The sequence below is a fragment of the Podarcis filfolensis genome, assembly GCF_964270895.1.
Source record: "Podarcis filfolensis genome assembly, chromosome: 8".
Lineage (NCBI taxonomy): Eukaryota > Metazoa > Chordata > Lepidosauria > Squamata > Lacertidae > Podarcis > Podarcis filfolensis.
This window is the reverse complement of record NC_139611.1, coordinates 85,759,055-85,781,736: the sequence shown is the minus strand read 5'-3', so window position 1 is coordinate 85,781,736 and position 22,682 is coordinate 85,759,055. Positions and strand designations below refer to the sequence as shown.

Here is a 22,682-nt window from a genome sequence, read left to right as displayed (position 1 = left end):
GGACGCTAGAGATAAAGGAGGCTGCCTGGGAGGGCGGAGGTAAAAGCCCATGGATCCTCAGGATTTTTGCATTGGGTCACCCTAAATTCACCATCAGATCACATAGCATGTCCATGGCTACAGCCTGCACCAAAAAAATCATGCACCCACTGTTTTGTGGGGCCACAATGGTGCAAAAGCGTGGTTACAAAGCACGGATCCACATGGATTCTCAGGATTTTTGCACTGGGCTACCCCAAACTCACCGTCATATCACATGTCTGTGGCCACAGCATGAACCACAAAAATCATACATCCACTGTTTCGTTTGGAATATTTTTTTCTTGTTTTCCTCCTCTAAAAACTAGGTGCGTCCTATGGAGCGAAAAATACGGTACCTCCCTGGGAAGGTTCTTTCACCCAGCATGCATTGGAATTCCCCCATGTTGAAAGACACACTAAAAACAGATTAAAAGATAGAAGGGGAGTCCTTTATGCAGTGCGTAGTTAAACTACAGAACTCCCTTCCCCAGGTCGCGGGGTTCCCATAATGGGCATCTGGTCGGCTCCTGTGAGAGCAGGATCCTGGACTCAATGGGAGGCCCCCTTTGGCCTGATCCAGCCTGCTCAACTTATGTTCCGACTTCCCATTGATCACTAGCCTCTCCACTCTGTCTGCACACCCCTTTTTAATCCAGCAGAGGGCAGAGCAGGTGGTTCCAGGCCGCTCAAGGAAGTGAGCTGAGCTGCAAAGCAGAGCAAAGGAAGCTACTGTGCAGATTTTACCAGGGAATCGCTCCACTTGTGTTTTCATGGGATTTCCTGCCAGCTGAACGGGCCATGGCGGCCTGATCCAAGCACACACGAGACCAGCTCCCGACCATCCTTGATCTTGGGACCGCAGAGGGTGCATTATTGTTGTTGTTTAGTCGTTTAGTCGTGTCCCTCTTTGTGACCCCCTGGACCAGAGCACGCCAGGCACTCCTGTCTTCCACTGCCTCCCGCAGTTTGGTCAAACTCATGCTGGTACCTTCAAGAACACTGTCCAACCATCTCATCCTCTGTCATCCCCTTCTCCTTGTGCCCTCCATCTTTCCCAACATCAGGGTCTTTTCCAGGGAATCTTCTCTTCTCATGTGGCCAAAGTCTTGGAGCCTCAGCTTCACGATCTTTCCTTCCAGTAAGCACTCAGGGCTGATTTCCTTCAGAATGGAGAGGTTTGATCTTCTTGCAGTCCAGTCCATGGGACTCTCAAGAGACTCCTCCAGCACCATAAATCAAAAGCATCCATTCTTTGGCGATCAGCATTCTTTATGGTCCAGCTCTCACTTCCATACATCACTACTGGGAAAACCATAGTTTTTACTATTCGGACCTTTGTTGGCAAGGTGATGTCTCTACTTTTTAAGATGCTGTCTAGGTTTGTCACTCTGTCTGCACACCCCTTTTTAATCCAGCAGAGGGCAGAGCAGGTGGTTCCAGGCCACTCAAGGAAGTGAGCTGAGCTGCACAGCAGAGCAAAGGGAGCTACTGTACGGATTTTACCTGGGAATCGCTCCCCTTGTGTTTTCATGGGATTACCTGCCAGCTGAACGAGCCATGGGGGCCTGATCCAAGCACACACGAGACCAGCTCCGACCATCCTTGAATCTTGGGACCGCAGAGGGTGCATTGTTGTTTAGTCGTTTAGTCGTGTCCGACTCTTCGTGACCCCCTGGACCAGAGCACGCCGGGCACTCCTGTCTTCCGCTGCCTCCCGCAGTTTGGTCAAACTCATGCTGGTAGCTTCGAGAACACTGTCCAACCATCTCGTCCTCTGTCGTCCCCTTCTCCTTCTGCCCTCCATCTTTCCCAACATCAGGGTCTTTTCCAGGGAATCTTCTCTTCTCATGAGGCGGCCAAAGTATTGGAGCCTCAGCTTCAGGATCTGTCCTTCCAGTGAGCACTCAGGGCTGATTTCCTTCAGAATGGAGAGGTTTGATCTTCTTGCAGTCCATGGGACTCTCAAGAGTCTCCTCCAGCACCAGAATTCAAAAGCATCCATTCTTTATGGTCCAGCTCTCACTTCCATACATCACTACTGGGGAAACCAGAGCTTTAACAGAGGGTGCATAGAGATGGATAGTCATTGGGCTTTCTCACTCCTAGGAAAACAGGAAGGTGGGTTTCATAAAGCCAGGAACGGCAAAACGAAAAAGGACATTTTGCTTGCCTTCTGGTGGAGCTAATGGCAGGCTTGTGCCAATCAATACCTCTATAAAGTTCAATTATTTATACCTCCATTTCCCTACGATGGGAGCTGCTGCTGCTGCTGTTCTCTGGTTTGGCTGGGCACGCTAGTCTGCCTTGGGCAGGGGGGGCGGTTGCCTCCTTTTTAATAAAGACCCACTTGGCATCCTCCTCCTGTTCCAGGAAAGGAGCCAGCCAAAGGGTTAACCGCTTTTGCATCTCAGCAGATGTTTTCCCAGCTAACAGCTGGTGATATTGGAATTGATCCATACAGTTAATTTGTATGAACTGCTCTGGGGGGTTTAAAGCAAGCAGCTTCACAAAGATGTGGGCAGTTAAAAATGTGTGTACTTTTTTTTTTTTAAAAAAAAGGATATTGGGAAATCAATTTTAAAAGTGCAGAAACACAGAAAATCCCAGCCATTCCCATTCATAACGCTGATTCCACTATGAAATAGATTTTCACTGTTTTGTGGGATAACCAGCCTGATCTGATCTCCACTGAATCATCTCTTCCTAGTTATTTGTACCATTGTGACATTCACCCAGGGGTGCCAGGTGGTCTGCAGACTTCTCCCCCCGCCTAGATGTTATCTTCACAACGACCCTTTGAGGTAGGTCAAGCCAAGAGATAATTAGTGGCCCGCAAGGGTCATGGCTGAGTGGCAGGATTTGAACCCTGGTCTCTCCCGGGCCCTAACCCAGGACATCCAACCACTACACCACAATGACATCTGCAAGATCTAGGGTCTTTAGGATGCCCTCTTTGCTCCCAGGAAGAGAGGCCTGTTCCACTCATGAGGCAATAATAATAATAATAATAATAATAATAATAATAATAATAATTCCCTCCCATCTGGCTGAGTTTTCCCAGCGACTCTGGGCAACTATAATATTAGCAGCAATGAGATTTGCTATTAAAGGATTAGAATCCCAGAGTCCCTTTCCTGTAAGCTTTAAATTATTATTATTATTAAACCTCTGTAGGTTTAAATGTCTGCTTGGGTCCACTTGGGTCTACAGGCTCAAAATGTGAAGGGCAGAGCCCAGCCATCCTGGTTAGGAGCCATTGGTAGCCCTCCTCCTCCATGAATTTGTCTAAGGATAGCTCTACACACAGGGAAAAACGCCGCTATAAATAAGTCAGAAATTAAATCGTAACAAAAGAAGAAAACTATGTAAAAATTGCATATATTTTTTTTTTGCTCTCTGGCGCCATCAGGTGTTGCATGTTTATAATGTTTATTGACTAATGTAAAGGTAAAGGGTAAAGGGACCCCTGACCATTAGGTCTAGTTGTGACCGACTCTGGGGTTGCGGCGCTCATCTCGCTTTACTGGCCGAGGGAGCCAGCGTACAGCTTCCAGGTCATGTGGCCAGCATGACTAAGCCGCTTCTGGCGAACCAGAACAGCGCACGGAAACGCCGTTTACCTTCCCGCCGGAGCAGTACCTATTTATCTACTTGCACTTTGACGTGCTTTCAAACTGCTAGGTGGGCAGGAGCAGGGACCAAGCAATGGGAGCTCACCCTGTCGCAGGGATTCGAACCGCCGACCTTCTGATCGGCAAGTCCTAGGCTCTGTGGTTTAACCCACAGTGCTACCCGCGTCCCTTATTGACTAATGTATCTGAGTCCTAATCATCTTTTAAGACCATCTAGGTTGGTGGCCTCCTGTGGCAGAGAGTTCCGCAGTTTAACTCCATCTGTCCTGAATCTTTCCGCTATTCAGCTGCATTGGATGTCTGCGAGTTCTTGCATTAGGAGAGAGGGAGATAAGCTTTCCCCTCTTTTCTGCATGCCTTGCCTCCTTTTAGAAACTTCTGTCCTGCTGCCTCTTCCTCGCCTTCTCTCCAGGCGAAAAAGATCCGGGCGTTCTTTGCGGAAGAGTCTCTCCATCGCCTGGGTCCCTGTGGCTGCCCTTTCCTGAACTCTTCCTCAGCGACACAATATCCTTTGCAGAGCGATGTTTGCAAACGCCTGCAAGCGCTTTTGCTATTGTGCCGGGTTCAGGAGCTGCCCACTAACCAAACAAGAACTTTCCCTGATCTGCTCCATCAAGTGGCTTTATCCTGAGCCAGGCCACAGGCCTATCTGGCTCCATATTGCCCACCCTGGCTGACAGAAGCAACAACCACCGCAGGTCTCCAGGGTGAATTCCAGGTGGTGAATTTCTCCAGCTCTGGCAGGAGATGCCAAGACGACGGAAGCCGAGCCTGTCAGCGTGTAAAGGAGATGCTCTTATCACGTCTGCGTGAGCGTTTTGGAGCTGCTCCAGAGAACCGGATACTGCGGCTGAAGGGAGATGGGTTTTCAGGATCGCTTCCACTTTGCACCTCGCGCACGGCTCCCTCGGCTGCAACGCAAAGGCAAACGGCATCCAGGCTGCTCCATGGGTGTGGGGGGGCTGCTTCCTGGCATGTTTGGCCACGGAAGCAGTGTGGTGTAGTGGTTAGAGTGTTGCGCTAGGGCCTGGGAGAGAGCAGGGTTCGAATTCTGCCACTCAGCAATGAAACTCACTGGGTGTGGTCTTGGGGGCGGCCAGGCACTGTTTTATCTCAGCCTAACCTAATAATAATAATTTATTATTTGTACCCTGCCCATCTGGTTGGGTCTCCCCAGCCACTCTGGGCGGCTTCCAACAAAGATTAAAAATACATTAAAATGTCACACATTAAAAACTTCCCTGAACAGGGCTGCCTTCAGATGTCTTCTAAATGTCAGGTAGTTGTTTATCTCTTTGACATCTGGTGGGAGGGCGTTCCACAGGGCAGGCGCCACTACCGAAAAGGCCCTGTGCCTGGTTCCCTGTAGTTTTGCTTCTCTCAGTGAGGGAACCGCCAGAAGGCCCTCAGCACTGGACTTCAGCATCCGGGCAGAACGATGGTGGTGGAGACGCTCCTTCAGGTACACTGGAGATCCCTGGTGGAAAAGGTGTGGAATAAATGCAGAAATAAAATGAATAAGAGTGCATCGGAAGGAGATACATGGCCAGCCAAGCCAGAACTTCGGGGGGGGGGCGGGGCGGTTGTCCTGTTTTGTTTCTGTTAAGGAAAAATTTCAGGGTGAGAGCCTACTCAACAGCCCAGCTCCTCAGGGTGCAAGTCTCCCATGGGTCTATGTGGTCAGTAAAAGAAAGAAGTTCCAGCCAAGTAATTTGGAGCAAAACAGCTGTCAGTAGACCACGATCTTTATTGTTGCACAACAGGTCTTCACAGGAGTAAGAACCCCGAGCACGGGGTGACATCCTCTTTCAAAACTTCCCTCTTTCCCCCTGAAATCACTTTGAGCAGCATCATTGATACATCATCACTACATCACCAGCATGTCACAAATGGGGAGGATTATACAAGGGTTACACAAGTTCAACATTAGGTCACTTGATCAGACACCTTTCCACCAACCTCTTAAGTGTTGTTGTTTAGTCGTGTCCGACTCTTCGTGACCCCCTGGACCAGAGCACGCCAGGCCCTCCTGTCCTCCGCTGCCTCCCGCAGTTTGGTCAAACTCATGCTGGTAGCTTCGAGAACACTGTCCCACCATCTCGTCCTCCGTCGTCCCCTTCTCCTTGTGCCCTCCATCTTTCCCAACATCAGGGTCTTTTCCAGGGAGTCTTCTCTTCTCATGCGGTGGCCAAAGTCTTGGAGCCTCAGCTTCAGGATCTGTCCTTCCATAGCTTTAACTATATGGGCCTTTGTTGGCAAGGTGATGTCTTTGCTAGGAAAATAGGAACATCCTATTCCGTCCCCTCCATTTCTCCCGTGAAAAGAGGGACATCCGGTTCCAGAAGATGTCCCAGGCCTGCTCAAGGATACCCCCCCCCCACAGCTCTGGACCAAGTGAAAGGTGCAAAGGGAGCTGAGCTCACTTCCAGGCTGAATCTGAAGGAGATTCACAACCTGTCTGCCCACTTCAGGTGCCGCTGCAGAATGGCTCAGGGACATTAGTCTGGAAAGAGGAGCAGCTGTAGACGGAACGGGGGGCCTGTTTCTGGGGGAGCCCTGTGGATGTGGGGGGACTACGCCGCAGGGTTCCTAGTGCAAAAGGGAGCTCTTGGCCTGGGCTTAGGATTTGAACCCAAGGCTGCTGTGCTGGGGGAACCACTCCTTCCGGTATGGCCGAGGGGAGCGATGGGCAGAGGCTGGTGGCCAACGAACTGGCTGGCTCTCCTTCCTTCCTTAGCCGAGTATGTGTGGAATCAGAATCATAGAGCTGGAAAAGGACCCCCAAAGGTCATCCAGTCTAACCCTCTGCAATGCAGGAATGTAACACCTTGAACTTGGCCCCGTAGCCAACCAGCAACCAGCTCTGATCTCCGAGCACAGGTGTTGCATGCTGACAAGGTCTTCCTCCTGTCAGCAATTGCACTGCAGCATCCTGCACTAACCCTAGCTTCCATATCAAATGGGGGGAAGCCCCACATCGAGCGCATTGCAGTAATCTCTTCTTCGGGGCAGGGACCTGCCATGCTTCTTATGCTGCTCCTCAAAGGCCTCCCCCCCCCCCATTCTCCAGCCTGGAGTCGGCCAGATGTTCAGCACCGCTGCTCCCAGGCAGCACAGCCGTGTTGCCCCGGGGGCTGATGGGAGTCGTAGTCCAAAACATCCTCAGAGGGTGCACATCTGTGACAGGCCATAAATAATATCCTAAAGGGTTGGCAGCCCTGCAAAGCAGCTCGCAGCCTCCCCTCCGAACAGCTGGACGCTTAAAATCCTAAATCCGGGAGCAACACTGGCCCAGATGGGATTAGTTTGTGAATGGAGGATCCGGCGAGGATTAAGGTCCGAAAGCACTCAAAGGGAAAAGCGCCGGGAGATCAAACACAGCGAGGGAAAGCCCCAGGAATGGGGTGGGGGGCGCGGGGCAGAATTTGTCCAGGGGTCCCGTTCCTCCCTCCAAGGCAGCATGGGGGCAAAGAAGGGCAAGGTCAGACGGAGTTTCCTTTTTTTAAAAAAAATGATATTTATTACTTTCCCAGCAATTTAAACACTACAAAAGAAAAAAAGTTAAACAAAACAATACAATACAATACAAAAACAAAAACACTACATAACACTAACACTAGGACATTAAACCAACAAAATAAAACAAAAACAATTTAAAACACAGCCAACAATTTCCGTATCTTATCTTTCATTCACTTGTTTCAACAACCTCCTCACACCTCCCTTTTTGTATTCCACTTCAGTTAATTGTTTCAGCAATTCCTTTCCATCTTCCTCTGATTTCTGTCCTGTAATTATCTTAACATATTCTAACCTTATTTTTCCCTTTAATACACAAATAATCTATTTGTACTTAGTTCCTTATAACATTTCTACTAAAGCCATATAACTTCATTCCAACGTTTTTCTAACATTCATTGATTTTACAATATTTCTGTAAATAGTATTTAAACTTTTTCCAGTCTTCTGCCACCAACTCTTCTCCCTGGTCTCGGATTCTGCCAGTCATTTCCGCCAGTTCCATATATCCATCTTGTTCCAGAATTTCCCAATATTTCGGCCATTTGGCCTCCATATTGAGCTTTTTCTGTGCCTTCGCTTCCATTGGTGACAACAAATGATTTTATTCCTTCTCAGGAGGGCAACCAAATCTCCGTAGTTGGGCCTAAGATCCAAGAGGTATTTCGGGACGTCTTAAAAAATTTCCACTCTTGACTGTTGTACTTCTAAGTTCTTCTGGTAGTGCCAACCCAATATTCTATCTCTCTCTTCTTTGGTTTGAAGGGTGATCAAGCAATCTCTTATTCTATTCTTCTTTTTCCCCCCTCCTCTTCCAAGTCTGAAGGCCCTCAAAATTCTAAGCTCTTCTCGACCCAAGTCCAAGTCCCAAAAGTTATCAAATTCCTGCGTGAGAGAGTCTATCAAACTTTCCTTCTCCAATTCAGATAAGGCTCTGTTCCTCAGATTCGTCTGTTTTTCTTTGAATTCAATCATAACAAGCATCAACTTATGGTCATCAAGTTGCCTCTGTAGGGCTGGGACTCTCTCTCTCTCCGGTTGTGTTACTTTACATTCCACAGCAACAGCTTTTTCCCTGGCTTCCTCCGCAGTCTGCCGTTTCAAAGTAGATTCCTGTATCAATTTCTGAATGGTTTCTGTGTTGGTATTCACCTTTTGTCCCAGATTATTTATACTTTCTGTATTTAAATCAATTTTAGTGGTTGCCACATCCACTTTCTTGTTAAGCTGTTCCAATGAATCATTTATCTTACTTAATGCAACCGCTAAGGCCTCTTCTGTTGACATTCCTTTTGATTTTGAGTGTACTGGTGCAGCAGCAGAAGAAACAGGGGGGCCTGATGTTGAGGCTCTCCTAAGTTGCTGCCAAGTCTTCCCAGACCTTAGTGTTTTTTCAGGAATTAACTGGTCTGTTTTTCCCTTTCCATTCACCACAATACTTAATGGTTTCAAGGTCAGTCCCAGAGTCACAGAGTTTTTTATCTTGCAGCTGGAAATTCCCCTAGCCCAACACTTGTAACAGTTTCATAAGCTTCCTCTAGGGGGAAATAGTTTCTATTATAATAATCCGTAATGTCCCCTTTTAAGCACAGTTCAACCAATAAAGTTAGTTTCAATCTTCAGTTACTTTTACTCCTTTTTAAGAGCAGACAGAGACAGTAGAAACAATTTCTCTTATTTAGCTAGCTGTCAATGAACGTTCTAATCGCTGTCAATGAACATTCCAATGTCAGTCCTGCTAGCAGCCCATTTCCAGGGTCGGAGCGGTGGTATTTTGACTCTCTTCGCTCTCTCCTGCAGGCATACTCAGTTCAAAACTCCCCCCCCCCTCTTCTCCTGCCTCCAAGGGGGGTTTTACGTTTTTTACCGATGAAAATTTAGTCCTTTACGGAAGGCTTTCCAAGACTTCAGCTTGCAGCCTCACTGCTTCAGTCTGTTTACAAAAGGGGAAGGCAGACTTCCTGTTTTGAACCTCCCCCGTTTCGATGCCAATTTAAACTTTTAAAAATCCAATTCCCCTTCTTCAGCTCTACTCACGGGTAGTTACTTTAAAGTCAATTTGTCCACAGGAAAAAGTCAGCGCTCTCCGGCAACAGCTATGCGGCTTCGCTCCGTGGAAGAAGCAGTCGATTCGAAGCACCGCGCCGCTCACCCCACGTCGCTCCGGATCCCCGAAGGAGGCGCAAAAGGTGCCCGGGTCAGGCGGAGTTTCCAGAGGAAGCAGAGCTGTGGAGGAGACCCTGTGAGAGGCAGCGTGGAGTAGTGGTTAGAGTGCTGGACTAGGACTTGTGGGACCAGGGTTCGAATCCCCACTCAGGCACGAAGCTCCATGGGGTGTGACCTTGGGGAGCCGGCCACTGCCTCTCAGCCAAATTACCTCGCAGGGTGGTTGTGGGGATTAAATGAGGAGGGGGAGTGAAGCTCTGCTCGCCTTGAGCCCCTTGGAGGAAAGGGGGGGGGGGAGAAGAAATGGAAAGCGCTTCCAGAGGACACTTTCTCTGGCCCCGCCTTAAGAGATCTCCCGGAAGAAGGGAAAAGGGTCAGGGAAGAAATCCCAGCAGAGAACTGCAAGTATGTGTGTGGACCGGGACAGCCACAGCACTTTTTAAAGAGCTTTATGGCACTTGTGAGGTGCCTCAGGGTTCCATCCTCTCCCCCATGCTTTTTAACATCTACATGAAGCCGCTGGGAGAGATCATCAGGGGGTTTGGACTGGGTGTCCATCAATATGCAGATGATACCCAGCTCTACCTCTCTTTCAAATCAGAACCAGTGAAGGCGGTGAAGGTCCTGTGTGAGTGCCTGGAGGCGGTTGGAGGATGGATGGCGGCTAATGGATTGAGGTTGAATCCTGACAAGACAGAAGTACTGTTTTTGGGGGACAGGGGGCGGGCTGGTGTGGAGGACTCCCTGGTCCTGAATAGGGTAACTGTGCCCCTGAAGGACCAGGTGCGCAGCCTGGGAGTCATTTTGGACTCACAGCTGTCCATGGAGGCGCAGGTCAATTCTGTGTCCAGGGCAGCTGTCTACCAACTCCACCTGGTACGCAGGATGAGACCCTACCTGCCCGTGGACTGTCTCGCCAGAGTGGTGCATGCTCTGGTTATCTCCCGCTTGGACTACTGCAATGCGCTCTACGTGGGGCTACCTTTGAAGGTGACTCGGACACTACAACTAATCCAGAATGCGGCAGCTAGACTGGTGACTGGGGGCGGCAGCCGAGACCACATAACACCAGTCTTGAAAGACCTACATTGGCTCCCAGTACGTTTCCGAGCACAATTCAAAGTGCTGGTGTTGACCTTTAAAGCCCTAAACGGCCTCGGCCCAGTATACCTGAAGGAGCGTCTCCACCCCCATCGTTATGCCCGGACACTGAGGTCCAGCGCCGAGGGCCTTCTGGCGGTTCCCTCCTTGCGAGAAGCAAAGCTACAGGGAACCAGGCAGAGGGCCTTCTCGGTAGTGGCGCCTGCCCTGTGGAACGCCCTCCCATCAGATGTCAAAGCGATAAATAACTACCTGACATTCAGAAGACATCTTAAGGCAGCCCTGTTCAGGGAAGTTTTTAATCTGTGATATTTTAGTGTATTTTTGGTTTCTATGGAAGCCGCCCAGAGTGGCTGGGGAAACCCAGCCAGATGGGCGGGGTACAAATAATAAATAATAATAATAATAATAATAATAATTATTATTATTATTATTATTATTATTATTATTATTATTATTATTATCTTAAAAAGGACTGCTTCTCAAAGTACTTTAAAGCCTTTAAAACAGCTCCGAAAAGATGGTAGAGTTTCAAGGGACCCCGGGGACCAGTTCAAGCATCACAGTGCATCTAAAAAACCACTGGAAGGGCTTAAAACGAAGAAGAGTCACCACCTTCTGAGGTAGGCCTAGCTGTTATCCCTCTCCTGCTCCTTTGCCAAGACCTGAACCTGATGGCCGGTGCTTTTGACACTGAAATAAAAAATTTAAGGTCACACACAACCACACACACACACACACACACACACACACACACACACAATGTTCATAACTGCATATATAAACCACATGTCTGAAACCCCACAGAAAAAGTCCTGAAACCATTTTGCCCCTCCCAAATTGACCTCAAATATTTCTCTGCAAGGTCGAAGGAAAATGGAAAAGCCTCCCCATTGTCTTTTCCTTCACAAATCCTGTCTTAAGGGTATGTCTGTGTATGAATAGGGTGAGCTTGTGACCTGGCTCAGGAACTAAGTATTTATCATTACGAAAGACTGGCCAGGCTCCCCAGGGTATCCAATCAAGTGAGCATTAACAGGTAACCTGTCAGACGAGATAAACAACGCACTCAGATTTCTGCTGTAGACCGCCTTTTCTGTGATGTGGGTATGATGTATCTGGGGTGGTGGTCTTGGGTTACACACTTCCCGTGATGTATGTATGATGTATGGAGGGGTGGTCTTGAGCTCCAGGGCAGGGAATTTAAAATGTCTATATAAGGGCAGGCACACGTTGGTTCTGGGTCCTCCTTCTTTCCTGCATGTGAGGGGAGCACCCTGTTGCAACAGCTTTAATAAAGATCAGGCTTACAAGCTGCTTTGCTTCTCAATATTCTCTGGTTGGCCTCTGTTATTTTCTCCGACCAATGGAGAACCTATGAAGGACTCTATAAGGGTTTTTGTGTCCGCCACAAGGGAATAAGGGCAGATTTTTGTTTATTGCAACACACTTTCTTCCTTTTTAAAAGAATTCTCTTTATGGGTCCCTGGCGCTGTGGGTTAAACCACAGAGCCTAGGACTTGCCGATCAGAAGGTCGGCGGTTCAAATCCCTGCGACGGGGTGAGCTCCCGTTGCTCGGTCCCTGCTCCTGCCAACTTAGCAGTTCAAAAGCACGTCAAAGTGCAAGTAGATAAATAGGTACCGCTCCGGTGGGAAGGCAAACGGTGTTTCCGTGCGCTGCTCTGGTTCGCCAGGAGTGGCTTAGTCATTCTGGCCACATGACCTGGAAGCTGTACGCCGGCTCCCTCGGCCAGTAAAGCGAGATGAGCGCCGCAACCCCAGAGTCGGCCACGACTGGACCTAATGGTCAGGGGTCCCTTTACCTTTACAGCAGCAGCAGGTGCTGGCTGCAACCTTCCAACAGTCTGACTTCTCCCACAAAGGCGCACTCCTCCTCCGTTGACTCCCAAGATGGACTGACGGATGCCAACGACAGATTTCTCCAGCCCAGGCAGAGCTGGGACTCTCCCAACCATGCTGATTCAGATTTGATATGGCTGTGGGAGACGTCTGCATCCACGCTTGGGCTGGGTGGATGAGAGCCTGCGCCCACAATCCAAGGCATGTCCGAGGGTTTGTGGGCGAGGGATGTGGAAGAGACGGCCGTGACCTGGGAAGAGGCAGGGGCCGTGGAAGAGACGGCCGTGACCCGGGAAGCCCCAAAAGGAGCAAGGGTGGAGGACGGCAGAGGAAAGGGACTCCGAAGGAGCTTCTAGACCAAACAAAGGCTGGAAGGCTATCTGTCTGGGATTCTTTGGCTGCGATTCCTGCATTGTGGGAGTTGGACTAGATAACAACATGACAGGCTGCTGCGTAAGTCCAAGGACCTTTCTTGTTGAGAATCCTGTTCTCACAGTTGCCTGTGCGGAACCAGCAAGCAGAATTCCAAGCATTGCTGCCACCACTGTGGAAGGGAGTGCCATACTTCAACCACGTGCTGCATGAATAAGGACCTTCTTTTTATCTTCCAACAGACTCTTGGGCATCGCTTCCAACTCTACAATTCTGTAATTCATTAGATGTTTTCAAACACATGTTGGATGGCCATATCTGAAGGAGCGTCTCCACCCCCATCGTTCAGCCCGGACACTGAGGTCCAGCTCCAAGGGCCTTCTGGCGGTTCCCTCACTGTGAGAAGCCAAGTTACAGGAAACCAGGCAGAGGGCCTTCTCGGTGGTGGCACCCGCCCTGTGGAACGCCCTCCCATCAGATGTCAAGGAAATAAACAACTACAGTGGTACCTCGGGTTACATACACTTCAGGTTACAGACGCTTCAGGTTATAGACTCTGCTAACCCAGAAATAATACCTCGGGTTAAGAACTTTGCTTCAGGATGAGAACAGAAATCGTGCTCTAGTGGCGCGGCGGCAGCGAGAGGCCCCATTAGCTAAAGTGGTGCTTCAGGTTAAGAACTGTTTCAGGTTAAGAACAGCCCTCGAGAATGGATTAAGTTCTTAACCAGAGGTACCACTGTACCTGACTTTTAGAAGACATCTGAAGGCAGCCCTGTACAGGGAAGTTTTTAATGTTTGATGTTTTATTGTGTTTTTAATATTCTGCTGGGAGCTGCCCAGAGTGGCTGAGGAAACCCAACTAGATGGGCGGGGTATAAATAAATTATTATTATTATTATTATTATTATTATTATTATTATTATTATCCGCCAGGGATTCTTTAGCTGCGATCCCTGCATTGCAGGAGGTTGAACTAGATGATCCTGGGGCGTCCCTTGCAACTTTGCAATTCTATGATTTTCCTGCCGTGCCCCCAACTATCTGCCCACCCACAGCAGCGGGTGACTGCAAGGCACAAAGGAAGCAAAGGTCCTTCCCCCTGTTTTTGGCTGAGCTTCCTTGCCGACATGTGCCAACGCACCAGCCCCTGCCCTCTCTTGTCCTCCTCCTACCCAGCAATTGGAAGAGAACCGGGTGCTCATCATTGCTTTATTGATCATCTGGCATTAAATGCTCTTGCCTTAAATGTATTCCCAATTGATCCGAGCTCAGGCTGTGCACAGCTCCTGCCAACCCTCCTATATTGTTCAGTGGCTGGTTTGCTGGGGAGAGAGAACAGGGCGTGTGTGCCAGTTCCATGCCAAGCAAGGGCCCACGAGCCCCTTTATAACTCTTCTTCCTCCTAGCACAAGGACTGGATGACCCCGGTGTGCCCTTTGCGGGGCTTCCCTCCCACTTGACCCAGAAGCTGCGGTCAGGGCAGAACGATTGCTGGCAGGAGAAAGGCCTTATCTTCAAATCTGCCCTGGTTCCCCATTTAATACTGGGCCAGGTTCAAGGTGTTGCAATTAGCATACAAAGCCGTTAACAAGCTTCGGACCACTTTACCTACGAGATTGCCTGACTCCTGATTGCTTGTAAGAACCTGGCCATTTAGTGTGGCACTTTGGAACTCCCTGCCTACTGATATCGAACAGGCGTCTTCGCTGCACTCTTTTCACTGCCTGCTAAAAACACTCTTGTTTGGGCAAGATGATGAGAAATGCTGGTCCGACTTTTAACCTGTTTGAGTATTTTTAGTCTTTTGTATGTTCTAAACGTATTCTTGCATTCCATCCCCCCCCCCCAATTTTCTTGTTTTATTCTTTTTTCATAAAATGCTTTGAGCCATGGGTAGGCAAACTAAGGCACGGCGGCTGGATCCGGCCCAATCGCCTTCTAAATCCGACCCGTGGACAGTCCGGGAGTCAGCGTGTTTTTACATGAGTAGAAAGTGTCCTTTAATTTAAAATGCATCTCTGGGTTATTTTGGGGGCATATCTGGACCATAAAGAAGGCTGATCGCTGAAGAATTGATGCTTTTGAATTCTGGTGCTGGAGGAGACTCTTGAGAGTCCCATGGACTGCAAGAAGATCCAACCTCTCCATTCTGAAGGAAATCAGCCCTGAGTGCTCACTGGAAGGACAAATCATGAAGCTGAGGCTCCAAGACTTTGGCCATCTCATGAGAAGAGAAGACTCCCTGGAAAAGACCCTGATGCTAGGAAAGATGGAGGGCACAAGGAGAAGGGGACGACAGAGGACGAGATGGTGGGACAGTGTTCTCGAAGCTACCAGCATGAGTCTGACCAACTGCGGGAGGCAGTGGAAGACAGGAGTGCCTGGCGTGCTCTGGTCCAGGGGGTCATGAAGAGTCGGACACGACTAAACAACTAAAGAACAGGAATTCGTTCATTTCCCCTCCAAAATATAGTCGGCCCCCCCATAAGGTCTGAGGGACAGTGGACCAGCCCCCTGGTGAAAAAGTTTGCTGACCCCTGCTTTGAGCTTTTTCGGCTTCTTTTTGCAATCAATTATTTCATGGAATAAATAGTGGCTGGTGTGGAATGGAGCCCTTATTCCTCACGAGGGCTTAGCAGGGAGGAAGCAGTGTGGGTCCCTTGGTAAGAGCAGCAAGAGTTTTGCTTTTTATTATTATTCCTGAGCAGTGTTGACTCAAAGGGGCATCTCTGGGGGGCTTTAGGGGCTGCTTTCAGGATCAAATGCCACCAAATACCAGTTGCTGGGAAACAGAGATGGAGAGGGGTTTGGGGTTTTTTTTTGGGGGGGGGGTCTATTGTGATCCTGCCCTGCTTGTGGTCTTCCAAAGGCATCTGGCTGGCAGAGCAAAGGAGAGGGGCTTTTAGCCTGATACGGCTGCAGCATTTTTCCTGACCATCTTGGCTGTGGCTCCTGCCAGACAAAGCTTCTCACAAGCGCTGCAGATTCTTGGGCCAGGATATCGTTTATGGGTTTTCATTGGGGTCAATATTAAATTGTGTGTGTGTGTGTGTGTGTAACACAAATTTAATGTTATAACGTATTTAAAACAGGCGCAACAGTTATAACAACACATGGAAATCAAAAGACGTAAAACAAAACTAAAGATATTTACATAGAATGGGCACAGCTGTAGGTTGGTTAAAGTCACAAAGTCCAAGTAAGGACTGATTGCCAAAGAATGGATGCTTTTGAATTCTGGTGCTGGAGGAGACTCTTGAGAGTCCCATGGACTGCAAGAAGATCAAACCTCTCCATTCTGAAGGAAATCAGCCCTGAGTGCTCACTGGAAGGACAGATCCTGAAGCTGAGGCTCCAAGACTTTGGCCACCTCATGAGAAGAGAAGACTCCCTGGAAAAGACCCTGATGTTGGGAAAGATGGAGGGCACAAGGAGAAGGGGACGACAGAGGACGAGATGGTGGGACAGTGTTCTCGAAGCTACCAGCATGAGTCTGACCAACTGCGGGAGACAGTGGAAGACAGGAGTGCCTGGCGTGCTCTGGTCCAGGGGGTCACGAAGAGGCAGACATGACTAAACAACAACAACAATTTTCCTGGGGGGGGGGTGGAATAGGAGAAACGTTGGAGGGGATGGATTAGGATGTCCCTCTTCTCAAGGGGAACACTGATCTCGCCCAAGCTTTCTCTTTCTTTGCAGTTTTGGCTCCCCAGGTGCAGCCAGCTCCCCCCGCCTCGCCAGCACACAGCTGGATCCAATCTAAGCATCGTCTTCCGGAATAAGGAACCACAGCTCCCAAAAAGAGAGGCGCATTTTTCCACTGCAGAAACGCCTGAAAACATCAAGGCTGCCAACGTCTCCCTTTCTCCTCTTTCCCTCTCAGAACACGGGCTTTTGGGACACTGGAAGAATTCCTTTTGCACTTTTTCAATTTCATTTCACTTTTCATTCGTATGCAGTCTTTCCATATCGCTACACATGAGGCGGTTTGCAAGCTGGGGAAACCACGGGACGCGCGTCAAAGATGGCACACCAGTGTTGGGGCTGGCGGGAGAGGCCGATGGACGGGCCCCAGGTTTGCAGAGTCTGCCCTAATAATAATAATAATAAATAAATTTTTATTTATACCCCGCCCTTCCCGGTTCAGAAAACCGGGCTCAGGGCGGCTAACAACAAATTTAAAACACTTAATTGATACAACAAAAAACAGCATAAAATACAGTATAAAACGTGAATAACAATAAATTCAGAATTCAAAAATCAATTTAGGGGGGAAATCCATCCAATAAACATTAGATGATGCCCTTGTGGCAGCGGGAGAGGGGCAGGCCCTTCCTAGCCTTTGCCCAACCCCCCTGGCCTGGCACGGGTGGGGCTGGCGCAGGCTGTTTGTTTTGAGAGCAAACAATTCCTTCCTTTCCACCCTTTGTGGGACCCGCCCTGGCCGGCAACAGCAGCCAACACCCAGGGGTGGGTGCCCAGGCAGAACGAGGGAGACTGCACATCTGGGGACAAGGGCAGGGGAGGGTTTACCCCCATCCTCCCTCCTTGGGGTGCCTTGTCGCCGTTTTTTAACCCTCTCCCCCACCCCCAGCTGCCAATTTTATGTATTTTTATCTCATGAAATTTATACACCGCGCGGTTATACACAAAGCGGTTTACAAAAGAAGGATACAAGAATAAAGTTATCAATAAGAAGCATTTAAGGCCTTCGGGATGTCAGAACAGCGATAGACGAAAAACAGACCCAAACTCCCATCTGCTTTCTAAGCTGCTCAGCCAAGCGAGAATGTTTCAAGTAGGCCCTGCTTGTATCAAGAGGCAGGGAGTTCCAAAGGCTCAGGTTCCGGCAAACACTAAAAAAAAAGGGTTCGGGAAAAGGGTGATCCGCCCTTGGGGGGGTCTAGGCCAGTGGTCCACAAGGCAGGTACAGAGCTTGTCTCTAGGGAAGCCCATCCAGGCAAAAATCAGGAAAAAGCGGTGGGGCAGAGAGGAGACAGGCGCCGACCGCTGCGTTTTGCTGTGAAAGGGCTTCTGCGAGCAAGTGCAGAGTGCCTCCCTTGGACCAGCCTTGAGAAAGAAGCCAGCGGAGCTTGCAAACGGGCTGAGACAGCCTTGAACCCCGGGCACCTCTCCGCTTTCTCTTTCATGGTGCGGGGCGGGGCTTAAGACAAGCATAGGATTTGCATAGTCGCATCACGACGAGGTGGGCGGGCTGAGCGGACGGGCTAATTTGCATGCGGGGACGCGCGCGGACCAATAGCCTGCCTCGGTGGGCGGGGTCGGCCGAACTTTGTAAATAACACCGGGCGGGGAGGGAAGGAAGGAGAGAGCGAGAGAGCGCGGCGGTGACGTGTGTGTCTTTGCATATTCAGGACCGCGGAGCCAATAAAAATCAGCGGAGGCGCGGGAGGCGGAGTTTTGCGGCGAGAAGAGCGCGCCGGCGGGGGAGGGGGTGTGTCTGTATTTGCATATCGCAGAGCCGCATATCGCGGGGCCGAGTCCAGCTGGACTCAAGGCGCGTGCGCGGAGGAGCCGAGGCAGCGGCGAGACGAGACGGGGCGTCCGCAGCGGAGAGAAGAGGCGGATCGGGAGGATCGGGCGGGGGGCTGGCGGAGGAGCAGCAGCAGCAGCAGCCGGGGAGGGGCGGCCCAGGGCGGCATCAGCGGAGGAGGAGGAGGAGGACCCGCGTCGGGCTCACCGTGGATGCGGAGCCGGGAAGAGGCGGCGGAGGAGGCGTCGGAGCCCCGCCGCACCCGGGTAAGGCGAAGCGGGCAGGGATGGGATGCAGGGATGGATGGGGTGGGGGGGGTTGGCAGGGGAGTCTCCCCTCCTCTCTCCTTCTCTCGCCCTCCTCTTTTTCCGCGCACCGACGACCCCCCCTCCTCCCGCGACGCCTCTTTCCGGGGATCCCCGCCGCCCCCGCCTTTCCGCATCCCTCTCCCGCGCCCCCTCCCCTCCAACAGATCCCTCCCCCCCTCCGCCTCCCACCCCGCCTCGAGTGACAGCTGCGAAGGGCACAGGCCCACCTCTTGCTCCCCCCCCTCAAAAAAAAAAAAAGCAGCCTTGCTGGGAAATCAAAGCGGACGGAGGGGAGGGATCGCATCTCTCTGTGTCCCCCCCCCCCAGCGCGCCGCCTCCGCCTCCTCCTCCTCCTCCGGGGTTCGCTGCTTCCGTCGGCAGGCAGCGGCGCCCCCGGCCGGGCAGGGCTGCGCCCCTTCTGCCTCGCCGGCCCCCCGATGGGGCCTCGCGGGATCGTGGTCGGGGAGGAGGTGGGGAGCAGTTGCCCCACCCAGTCCTGGCCCGGGGGACGGGAGAATGGGGCTCCCCCCTCGCCAGTACTTCAGGATCGACGTAACTGGGTGGGTGGGGTTAAGAGGGATTGCGCAGGGCCAGGCGTTTGGGGAGGGGGCCTTCTGGAAACCTGACCAGCGACGAGCGTCCCCTCCCCGTTGTTCCGGAGAGATTCGGGATGGAATTCCCCCCGCGGATGCCAGGAAAAGGCCCGTGGGGACATTTGGGGGGCTCTCCCCCACTTGAGAAGTGCACAGGTTGGGTAACGCAATAGGTGGTTTGTTTGGGTGTCAAGGGGGAGAGTCGTGGGGAGTTGGTTTCCCCGTGGCAAAAAACGACGTGATGCGTCCTGCAAATAAGTTGGGGAGCATTCATGACCTCCATCACCCCAAATGGCTGGTAGCATTGCGTGGAGCCCCTCAATTTCTCTGTTCTTGGCTGTCGGGGAACAGATTGTTTTAATTCTGAATACTATATGTGTGTGTGTGTGTGTGTGTGTGTGTGTGTGTGTGTGTACACACACACACACACACACACACATGCCTGGGAGCCTGTTTGCACCCTTGGCAGGCGTGTATTTAAAGGTTCCCCCCCAAGGGCTCCTTGGGGGCCTGTTGATGGTTGATGACTGCAGATGAGACCCCACGGGTGAGAGTCCTGGCTTCCTGCCTGGCAGAATGAGCATCTGGGTCTGATCTTCACCCCAACCACTGGATTCGGAGGAGGCATGTGATTTGGGGTGGGGAGCTCCCTCTGCCCTCCGAGGCTGACTTTTGAAAGGATCTGCGGTGTAGAGCAGGTGGCCCCCAGCAAGCCACACCCGGCCCTTGCAGTGGGCAAAGGGGTCTGGGTGCTAATGCCGCTTTGGCATTCCCTGGACAGAGCACCAATGCAGAGCCTGCCCTCTTCCCCTGGGTGCCCAGGGCTTGGGGAGACTCTGCCTTGGCTAGTTTGAGGCCAGTCTAGAGCCCCACCCCTGGTTTTATTTCCCAGCTTCTCAACTTGCTTCTTTCAAGATAAACTTGGAGGTCATCTTGTCCCAGCCCCTCTGTGCCCAGGAACTGCTTTGTTTAAAATGTTGTGCCTCGGGTTAGATGGCAAGATAAGAGCATGGCCGCCTCTGAACATGTGCAAAGTGAATTTCTAATGCCCACCGACCCTGGTGCATCTGGGACTTGCGAGTGTCTTGCTTCCAGGTGTTCCTGTTTGAGCCTCAGCGCTCCCCGCCCCAGAGACAATCTCTCCTTAAAGGCCAGCCCAGGTTTGGATGTTCAGGTCAGAGCTGGGGGTCAAAAGAAAAGCCGTTGCTGCGAGTCGGTGTAGACAACACTGCTTTGTATGCAACAGGGTCCTTGGCTAGGTTTAAGGAATCTTCATTCCTCCTCTCATTTTTCTGCAAAATCTTAGCCAGGGGGAAGAGAGACTTGGAGTGGATTTGGAGAGCTCAGTAGCTCCTCAAGCAGAGCCTTGCGAAATGACAAGCACTCGTCAAGAGTGCCTCTGAGCACATTCAGCGCTCATTTCCTTTCTCCGCTATACATCTCCTTGGTCTCTGCTTGGAGGACATTCTTCCTGTGGCCCTTCCAACTCAACATGCTGCTTTTTAGAAGAAGAAGAAGGAAAAAAAAACTCCTTGAGAATCTGCCTCTCCATTCCACCCCAACCAGTGATTTTAGATTCTCTGGCTTCGCTCACTTCCAGATGCAGCCAGACAGCTGTGCTGCATTGAGGGGGGTGCTCCCCACATTAGAATATATATACCAGAGCCTGGGGACGCGGGGGACACTGTGGGTTAAACCACAGAGCCTAGGGCTTGCTGATCAGAAGGTCGGCGGTTCGAATCCCCGCGACGGGGTGAGCTCCCATTGCTCGGTCCCTGCTCCTGCCAACCTAGCAGTTCAAAAGCACATCAAAGTGCAAGTAGATAAATAGGTACCGCTCCAGCGGGAAGGTAAACGGCATTTCCGTGTGCTGCTCTGGTTTGCCAGAAGCAGCTTAGTCATGCTGGCCACATGACCCGGAAGCTGTATGCCAGCTCCCTCGGCCAATAAAGCAAGATGAACGCCGCAACCCCAGAGTCGGTCATGACTGGACCTAATGGTCAGGGGTCCCTTTACCTTACCATAGGAAGCTGCCTCGTTCAGCGTCATACCATTGATCCACCCAGCTCAACATTGTCTGCGGGAGCGATGGGGTTCCTTTGCTTCTCTGGAGGTTGATGGCCTCCCAGCCCCAGCCCAGGGTGGCCATGGGTGTGGCATCCAGGAATTTCTGGAATGATCTCCACAGGTACCCAGCCATGGTCTGCCCTGGCCGGCAGCAGCCCCCTCGAGAATCCCAGGCAGGGAGATTCTCATCCCGACTTGGATGTGATGTTGTCCATTGAGTCTGGGTCCTGCGCTCAGGCTCTCGGTCGCTTCGCTATGGCCTCTTCCCAAATGGAGAGGCATTTTGCACATGCCCAGAGGTACCCCACCAAGCCCAGGCACTTAACATGAGCTGCTTTGGAGCACCCTGAAAAGACACTTTTCCCTCCTTGCAAAGATGCTCTTACTGTTTGGAAAAGGCAATGAGCAGAACAGACGGCGATGGATCCAGCCAGGGCTGGTCTAAGGGAGGTTCCAGCTGTGTCCTTGGGATGTGGGGAGGCCCCCGACCTTTATCACCGTGGCTCTGACCCTGACCCTACTCTGAGTAGGCGGGAGCAGCCCAAGGCCCCATGGCAAGAGCTTCGAGGGACCCTTTTGCCAGAGGGCCAAAAGGTGTGACCCTGCTGCTTATGGGGCAGTTCCGAAAGGAACCCCTCTGCCTTGGTTAGCAGCTGATGGGGTTTGGGGGGCCGGCATCTGTTGACAGGGAATTGTTATCTGCCCCTCCCATGTCTGGACGCAGAAGGGCAGCCCAGTTCATGGCTTCCCAGACCAGAAGGGCAGCAAGCAGGAAACTGGGAAATAATCTGCAATTATTGCTGCCCATTAAGGCGGCCCAATTAGCTCCGGAGAGGCGCAGCTGCTGTTTCTTTGCCGCTTTCCTCCGCTGGGGGAGCGGAAGGACTCCTGGGGTCTCCCCTGGTGACGCAAGGGGAGATGGGAGCTAGGATTCCTGGGTTCTCTGCTGAGGGGGGGGGGTGTTTGGACAGGCCAGGATGCAGCACAAGGGCGGAGAATCTGGCTCCTGAGACTTGCTCCTCTGTTTCGAGCAGACACAGTGGGCGGGAGGGGAAGAGGAGTCTGTTCCAGTTTGGCAGACAGTGCATGTGAGTCATTGGGCATCTGTTTCTCAATTATTATTTTTTGAAGCGGGGGGGGGGGGCGGGCGGGAATTGTCCTCTCCCTAACCCTACGGGGCTGGTTACTCTTGTTCCCATTTTGCAGATGGGGTGATGAGGTCTGTTGTAGCTTCTCCCTTCGGGTGCACGGCCCTTTAGAAGCCTGGTGGATCAGGCCGTACAGAACAGTCCAGCGTCCTCTTCTCACGGGGGGGGGGGGGGGAGAGCCAGGTGCCCCTTTTGGGAAACCCGCAAGCAGGAATTGAGCACGGAAGCGCTCCGCCTTCCTATGCATTCCAGCAACTCATATTCAGAAGTATTGCTTCCTCCGGTTGTGGGAGGCAAAGCACAGCCGTGGTGGGTAATAGCCGTCACTTGCCGTCTCCCCTTCCATGAATTGATCTAATCCTCTTTTGAAGCCATATATCTGTAGTTTGTTTGTGGC

The 22,682-nt window shown here is 51.3% G+C and overlaps 1 protein-coding gene across 1 annotated transcript in view; it reads left to right on the top strand.

Moving 5' to 3' along the window:
- The first annotated feature begins 18,203 nt into the window (after positions 1-18,203).
- The window catches only part of NUMBL (NUMB like endocytic adaptor protein), a 37,063-nt gene continuing 32,584 nt past the window's right edge, over positions 18,204-22,682 (top strand). Inside the window, exon 1 of the mRNA XM_083627565.1 lies at positions 18,204-18,435. The gene's annotated coding sequence lies outside the window, so the exon portion shown is untranslated. The remainder of the gene's footprint in view (positions 18,436-22,682) is intronic.